This window comes from Cimex lectularius, unplaced genomic scaffold (assembly GCF_000648675.2).
Source record: "Cimex lectularius strain Harlan isolate CLEC.00 unplaced genomic scaffold, Clec_2.1 scaffold163, whole genome shotgun sequence".
In the NCBI taxonomy this organism is placed as follows: Eukaryota; Metazoa; Arthropoda; class Insecta; order Hemiptera; family Cimicidae; genus Cimex; species Cimex lectularius.
Window position 1 is genome coordinate 650,189 of NW_019392826.1, and position 9,278 is coordinate 659,466.

The following is a 9,278-nucleotide window of genomic DNA, read 5'->3' on the forward strand; positions in this document are numbered from 1 at the left end:
AAATAAAAAAATAAAAAATTAACCAACCTCGGTAAATAACTGACACGTTCAATATATGATATTTTGTCAAATATAATGTATATTATTTTTATCGGCCTATGTCGCTATACTATTTATTGCTGTTCGAACCTTTGAAGAATAAGTTGGTTAATTCAATTTATATAAGTCTCTTTACTCATCACTTTCAATATTTCATACATTTTTATTATTGAAAAATGGCAAAAAGAGGGAAAATTCGAAAGTAGGTTGAGATGAGGAGTTGGTGTCTGAGTGGATCGAAGTCACGATAGCTCAAGTGGTTAGAACACCGGTGTATTGCGCCGAAGGTCGTGGGTTCGAATCCCGCTCGTGACACTAACTTTTTCATTTCAACCAAAACCTTACATAAAGATTAATTAATTGAAAGATTTTATACAATACAAATTTGTTTTCTTAAAATCTTTTTACGCTTATCAGTTTTTTAACCAACATAACCATTTTTACTTAATTTGTATTAGTTTGTATATCTTTGCGTTACATGATAAAAACATTACTTAAAAAATAGTTACATGTTCAAAGACCTCTCATAAAACGCCATAAAAATAATAACACTTGATTTTCTGTTTTTTCAAATATATTGCAGAATGTGTAGTGATTAGTGACCGTTAGTCTATGATTATTCCGAAATCTTGAGATGAGGTCTGGTGTGACGTAAGTTTCAGAAAAACATTTTCTTTATCGTGCGAACGTTTCGACCTTTATTGAGATAATCTTCAGGGCCTGGGATTTACAAACATTGGTTAAATTTAACAAATACATGTATGCATGTACAACCATGTTTGTAAATCCCAGGCCCTGACGATGATCTCAATAAAGATCGAATCGTTGGCACGATAAAGAAAATGTTTTTCTGAAACCTACGTCAGACCAGACCCCATCTCACGATTTCCGAATAATATTGCAGAATTTTACATTACATACTAAAATAAATCAAATATGTTATGAGATTATCAATCAGATGTAAGACTTTTTTTCAAAATTTAACTATTTGTTGTGATTTCTAGTGAGAAAATCATAGAAAAACTATTATCAAATAAAACGAAATTTTTTCACCAGTTGGTTCATTGATAATTTTATTTTTCACCAAATTAAAAAACTATTTAAAAAGTCTAAGAAACTTTATAACCAGATATCAGTTTATTGGGGTAAGTAATTTAAATTGCCGTATTAATCAAAATTACAAAATTGTTGGTGGTGATTCATAGTTTTCGATATTTTATCCTTTTATGATCTATAGATGCCGACGGTGTGACATCGGTTGTAAAATATCGTTAAAACACAGCTATGGAAAAATAGTGCCATAGAAGATAAAAATTATTAACTCATTTAGAGTTATCTGAAATTACGAAATATCTAGTTCAATTTCAAAACGCGTTTTTTTAACTTTTACAAAACATATCACGGTCATTCAAATGCAAGCTACTTTTAAAACTCTTAAATTTGAATTATTTTAAATCCATCGCATTGTTCATTAACAGTACATAAATGCTTATGTTAATTACAGCTACATGCTTTCATTTCAAAATATTATATAGCGTTATTGATTTTTGGAACCCACTCTCTGATCGTTAAATCAAGGTGGGGTGAAAAATATTTCTTTTGTTTATACCCAAGTGATATTACACTATTACACTGTAATTTTATATACTTGTTGGGTTTTTGTTCACGTCGTGGTGAGATATTGACGCCAATCCCTGCATGACTGTTAAACTACAAACTTTTAACGCCTTCAAGGCATCTTCAAGACTCTTTAAACCTTTCATTCTCTCCTTTTAGGTTTCGATCAGAGATCGCGTGCACTTTGGCATGAAAGTTAGTCGACGTGAGCTCTAGGATCTTTGAGAACAAAGTTTTGTCCCTTGAGCCCTATTCCCGTTATCCTATTCACCCAAGACCCACAGCGTGCCAGCATAGTTTGTTTATCCTATTTTAATTGGAATTATTTTTTATTTATCCTATGGAAATTGGCGCTTTTGATAAATGGTTTCGATAATTGTAAAGAATATTGATTATTAACGATTTCTATAAACAACTGATAAAAATTTGTCTCTTTCCAATTGGTACCTATTGTTTAAATAGAGTAAAAATGCATTCTGAACATGAATTTGTTAGAATAAACATATATGAACCACCATTGTTATTTTTCAATTCGTTAGTGTGTCTGCTTCGTGTATATATATATTCTATTTTATTTTATGTTTGTGATATATATTTTTCCATTTATTTATTGTCTATCACAGAATAAAATAATAGTGTATTGATTGAAATGGTAAATTACCAAATTTGTATTTGGAAAACACACAGAACCTGTATGTCATCAAATTGAACATTTCGCCGATAATCTACGCTGTTTGTTTTCATTTTAAAATCAAATTGAATTTTGTTAATGAATTGAACACAAACCTATGATAATGTAAACATTTATTACCTAATGTAACCAATACATTGATTTGACACATGTAGATTTTGATATAATTAGAAAGCTAAAAACGAGTATCGACTTGATTCTCGGACGGTATGTAATTTGTCCATATTAATAAGCGTTATAATGTCAGTTTTATGTTCTTATATTTTCAAAATTCCTCTTTACACCGATGTAGATATACAGAACTGATGATATTCACATTGAACCATCGGCCTGTAATTTTCTGCGTGAACGCTTCCCAGTTGTAATCGTAACATACGAATTGTGCTAAACTGTTAGTGTAGACATATATTAATAATATGCTAACTATACTAAAATTAATAATTAAGTTAATTAATTTTAATTGTTGACGCCAGGTGTAAATTTTGGTTATTGTGAATATTTTATTATGCAGAATTCGCTAGTAGCGATAATCCCTAATAATAGATAATTTGCGTACTTTTGTTAAGTATGATGTAGACACAATGGTGCTTTACATGTTTATCAAACTATTAGAATCGGCTTATGCTTTATCCGATTATCTGTAAAGTTTCGTCATTTTTTCTGACGTTAGAATTAAGAATCCGTCACTTTTTTATTTTTTCCTGATTATTCGGAGATCGTGAGATGCGTTCTGGTGTGACGTAGGTTTTAGAAAAACATTTTCTTTATCGTGCCAACGTTTCGATGTTTATTGAGATCATCTTCAGGGCCTGGGATTTATAAACATTGTTTAAACTTTACAAATACATGTAAGATATGAAAAAATGAATTTACACAATGCTAGAAAATTTTAGATTAATAAAATGAATATATACAATGCCAGAAAATTTTAGATAAAAAAATGAATTTACGCAATGCTAGAAATTTTAGATTCAATCGATGTATTTTTACACACTCAAAGCATTTGTTTTCTGCGTAATTGTGTCATTCTTGTGTGTCGTGTTGAGAGTGCCAGTGTGATATTGCTGTTTTATGTATACATACGTTGGATTTTGAAGAGGTGGGGAAAGGAAAGTCAAATTGTTGAAGAATTAGACTTTGTAGAAATGTTTGATGTTTGGAATGTGATGGATGCTATCGATATTGGTACACAAGAATGTCACATCTACACAGAAAATAAACACTTTGAGTGAGTACAAATATTTTGATTGAATCTAAAATTTCTAGCATTGTATAAATTCTTTTTTTTTCACATCCTGCGTGTATTTGTAACATTTAAACAATGTTTATAAATCTCAGGTCCCGAAGATGAATAAAGATCGAAACGTTGGCACGATAAAGAAAATGTTTTTCTAAAACCTACGTCGCACCAGACCACATCTCACGATCTCCAAATAATCATTGAGTAACGGTCACTAAACACCACACATTTCTATGTTTTCCTTTTACATAATATATACTTACACCGGAGTGCTATGAACCTCTAGTGTAAATAAAGATACAGCTGGCACTGTCAGGGAAGATAACCCCTACATAAGAAATTACGAAAAGAACGTACACAAGTAGTAATTTGACCAAGTTTGATTTGAGTTTTTTAGATATAAATATTAAATTCTCTCTCAAAGGTCAGCAATTTCTGATGTTTTGCCTGAGTGTTTACTTGTACATGGATGAATCTGATTGAAATCTCTTATACTACAATATTTTTTGGATACTTCATTTAAAGATGGTACTATTAAGAATAAATTGGCGATTTGCGATACTACGGAAAACATTTTCCAGCCTTATGTTCATATTTAAAATTAAAGAATAACGATAAAGCGGCTATTTGACAGCCTGTACTGCTTGCGTACTACAGCTACCTGAAATGTTTGATGTTGAGCAAAACTTGAGTACCTAAGCCATTTTCATTAGAGAGAAGTGCTCTGCAAACACGTTAAATCTAGCTATGATTAGACAAGATTTGATTGTTATGCGAATACGATTCGACGTTGATGTTAGTGTTGGTATATGACTTAAAACTAGAAGTGGTCGAAGTGTATATTGTCAAATGTGATTGACAGGCAAGGACTCAAAAATGACTAGAATCGCACCTCACGCATCCGTTTTATTTCTAACTGTGCATCATAGTTTCAGTTTTTTTAGGGATTTAGTTTTTAACCTGTTTTAGGGTCAGGATTATGTATAATGAATTTCGGACGGTTTAAATGAATAATGCAGGCTGTCACCAATCACAAGTCACTCGATGATGATCTGTAAATTTATATATTATATCAGTATTTTTCTACGATGTATTTTTGAAATTATTGTAATATAGATTATGAAACTTATAATTAACAAGTATGTCAGAATTTAAGACGTTCACTTCCTTAATACAGTTATTTGTTGATGACAATCAATTTTTCCAGTTCATCACTTCTCTGAAAAGCTGGAATTTGACAATTTTACTTTTTAAACATACCGACTTAAATATATTACTAAGAAGTGCTTATGCTTTACCGATTACTTGGCATTGCTTAACTTTCAGTTAAGATGGGGTAGCTAAGATGAAAAGAATTAATCGAACATTAAAAAAATAATTTTTGTGAGTTTTTATCTATTTTTAATATAAATTTACAAATTTATTAAAAATTACAGTTTGGGACGCTTTTGTTGCGTACAGAAAATTATTCCAACAAGTCAGGAAGTGTATATTATTACATCAATTTGTTATTTGTTAATATATGATATAAATATACAGGGTGTCCCAGTTCCTTCTGCCGAAACTCAGGGAATCGATTCTACTCTTCTTTTAGAGCAAATGCCCAGGAGAAAATTTTTGGAAAGTTCTCTATTTTGAAGATATTCGTCAATTTAGGTTTTTTCAACTTTTCACTACCTTACCACATAAAAACGCTTATAACATCCAAAATATTGAGACTACAACAAATCCAATTACACCATTTTAAAGAACGCTAAATTTTCTGTAAGATATTTCTATTTGCAATAATCTAAATGATATAAAATGTTATCCAATATCTGTTGGAACATGTCAAAATTACAAAATTTAAAATTTTGGTCATGATTGCACGTCCTACTGAGGTTACAAAAAAATACCTACAACTTGTCAAATTTCACAAAAACTTCTTCATCTAATATGCTTTACGTTGATATATCCAGGTTTTTAAATAACGTTCTAGTAGAGTTGAAAAATAACAATTGAATGTTCGAAAACGTGAGCTAATTTGAATTTGAAGGGGGGTAGAAATAAATAAATTAGAACTCTCTTTGTAAAATAAAAATGACACTTGTTTGACCGGTTGAATGAATAATACTTAATAGGATCGAAGTTTAAACAATAATCATCACAGAATGAAATCAGGTAGGGTGTGTTACTGAAAGATAATAATATTAATTAATATTAATATTAATATTATTTTACAAAGCGAGTTCTAATTGATTCTAATTGACACCCCAGTATATAATATACATGTATATTAATTTAAGAACCATTACATTCATTATATCATCCCATACTTGTAATTTTCGGAATCTATATCTACACTTTCACAATGCAACAAAAGAATTGAGAAAAAAGTTAAAATTTTATGAAATGATAAATCTGACGGTATAACAATAGCCGTCATTTACATGGAGTTCAATTAAAAGTTATGAAATTTTTGCAGATTCGTTAAAAAGTTTCTGTTTCGGCCATGGAGGGTTTTGCTTTAATTATCTCACCAACGGTACGCGAAATACATAAATACATAATAAAAAAAGTTACGTTAGTAAATCCAGGATATGTGATGTGATTATAATAGATCAAAGTAGAATTAGAAAACTTAAAATTATAAATGAATCGTGCTAATTTTCTCATAATAAATTAAACACCAATGTTTAGAAATTATTATTATTCAATTAAATAGCAATGGAAAAACGGAACATTTTGATACAGCAATATTTCACTGGGTAAGTTTTATTGCATACTAAATTTGTTACTAAATTCACTTGAGTACTGAGTTATTAACTGTGATCAGGTTTGTTGAAGAAGACCCCCAAGAATACATTGTGACGGACACCCCAAGTAAAAACAGGCAATACATGAAGATACCGATGATTGGAGGGTAGCAATTCATATCATGTGCTTGCATTGCAAATTGGACGTTATAATTAAAAAATGGCTAATGGATATGCTATTAATTAGGGGGAACATGTGCAGTATGAGCACGCAACAAATTTCCTTGATAATGTGAAAACAATTTACCGATGACTAACAGACAATATTTAAATATAAACAATAGATCAGACAATCAGATTATTTTAAATTAGTCTAAACAGTAGATAAGTCTTAAATAATTTCGGTGAATTGATTATGAAGCTTTATGAAAATAATGATTTAGAGAAGCTTTAAGATTCAAATGAATATTTCTGAAGAAAACATAAAATTTTAGTTCTATGTTCAAATACAATTTTGATTGAGTCATATTTAAAGTTTGTGTGATAAAGTAAGAAATCAGATTAACATAAAGGTGTAAATTTTATATAATTTCATCTCATAGTTATTTTACACAATTAAAAATTTATATGTAATCAGATCAAGATTCATATAGGACAGCTTGTAAATTATTGACTATGATTGTAGTGAACTGTCACAATTTAATGTTTTTGTTACGATGATATGGTTATTTTAAGAGTTTTGAGTAGGAAGTGGGATGAAATTTAATTTTTCAAACACAATCATCGGAACGCAAATCTTGGTCTGCATTGTGCAATTCATGCCATTCGGCCTTCAATTACATTTCGTCCGGCTTGTTTAATCTAGTTTTCTTTTTTTTTTATCCGCCATTGATTCTTACGCGTTAGTATTCATTTGCCAAAGGCCGGGTGTGGCCGAGATCCGTTCGTATTCCGGGCACAACCCGCCGTGAAAGGGTATAATTCCGCCTTTCGCACTTTTTCCTCGCCATAATGTTGCGGTGAGGTCGTTGAATTTTATCCGGGAGGAGTAGATATTTCCATTTTCAGACAGCCCGTTGCCCAATAATAGACTTCTGCCCTGGGTCGACGGTGAAACATTCTGGGAAACGAAAGAAACAAGGGAAAATACCTTCTGAGAAAACATCAACATGTTTGTTTACAAAACCATACAAAAATAGGAATAATATGTTATAATCATGTGTGGTATTTAGTGACCGTTAGTCAATGATTGTTCGGAGATCATGAGATGCGGTCTGCTGTGACGTAGGTTTTAGAAAAACATTTTCTTTATCGTGCCAACGTTTCGATCTTTATTGAAATCATCGTCAGGGCCTAGGATTGTTTAAATTTTACAAATACATGTAGGATGTGAAAAAATGAACTTATACAACGCTAGAGATTTTAGATTAAAAAATGAAATTATACAACGCTAGAAAAATTTTGATTAAAAAAAATTGAATTTATTACAATGCTTGAAAATTTTAGATCAAACAAAATAAATCTATACAATGCCAGAAAATTGTATGTTTAAAAAATGAATTTATACAATGCTAAAAAATTTTAGATTAAAAAATGAATTTATGCAATGTTAGAAAATTTTAGATATTATATTTGTCAAATTTAAACAATGTTTATAAATCCCAGGCCCTGAAGATGATCTCAATAAAGATCGAAACGTTGGCACGATAAAGAAAATGTTTTTCTATAACCTACGTCACACCAGACCGCATTTCACGATCTCCGAATAATCATTGACTAACGGTCACTAAACACCACACATTACAATTATATATTTTTTTATTGTTAAAATTATTATTATTATTAATTTTTAAGGGCGTTTAAAAATATATTGTTTTTATACTTCATCATCTGCAGTGATTCCTACTGAAACATTGAGTTTTTATGTTTCTATGTCGGTAGGCTGTATAGCATTCTCACATTTTGGGCATGCGCATATGTTAATTTGTTTGGAATAAAATTCATAGCGAATCATCTAGAAAGCAACCCACATAATTCCTAAAAATTGCATAAAAATTTGACAAATGGTTTCACAGATATTGCTGTATAAGCGAGTTTACGTTTGCGCATGCGCAGGCAATACCGTTGATCCGAATGAATGAAATTCATATGGCACCATCTAGAATCGAACCCGCACAATTTCTTAACATTTCATCAAAATCTGTCCCATGCTTTCGGAGTTTTACCGATTAATTTGGAGAACAACAATTTTTTTCGAATTCCTGCATGAATGCAAGGCTTCTCTATCTTCGGCAGTTTGGAAGCAATAAATCTCACATCAGACTATAAAAACGAATCTCAGCCAAACTAAGAAATGTTTCTGTAGACAGACAGAACAATACATTCTTGAACAAAATATAAAAAGCTATTCTCGGATCGAAACAATTCTCAGACTAGAAAGAACAAAATGGTAAATGAATGAAACTTTTCTCTTTACATACATTATGAAAAAATTGTCGAGTAAGATTTCCCAAAATGATTGTTCGAGCAAACTAAAGATCGGTTATCGAATAAAATTGTAGGAAGCGATTTTTGAACAGACTGTAAGAAACTGTTTTCTGATTAGAATGTTAGGAACCAGTTTTTTGAAACAATTCTCGAAACTCTTAGATTGAACTCTTAGAAATCATTCTTTTATCAAGCATCATTATCTTCAATCTAAGAAATAATTCTCGGGCAACAGATTGGTAAAAATATTTGTAGGGATGTTCAAAATCATCAGCCTTATCTATTTCCACACAATTCGGTCTTCCTTTGAATTTTGGAACAATAGGGCGTCTTATGTTGCCATTTGAAACGCCATCTGCGGATAATCCATGAATATGTATACACTGGGAAACACGCTATGGTAATTCATCACCTTGAGGTGTTCACATGACTCAACCAATTCACTATCGTATGCAACTACCAATACCCC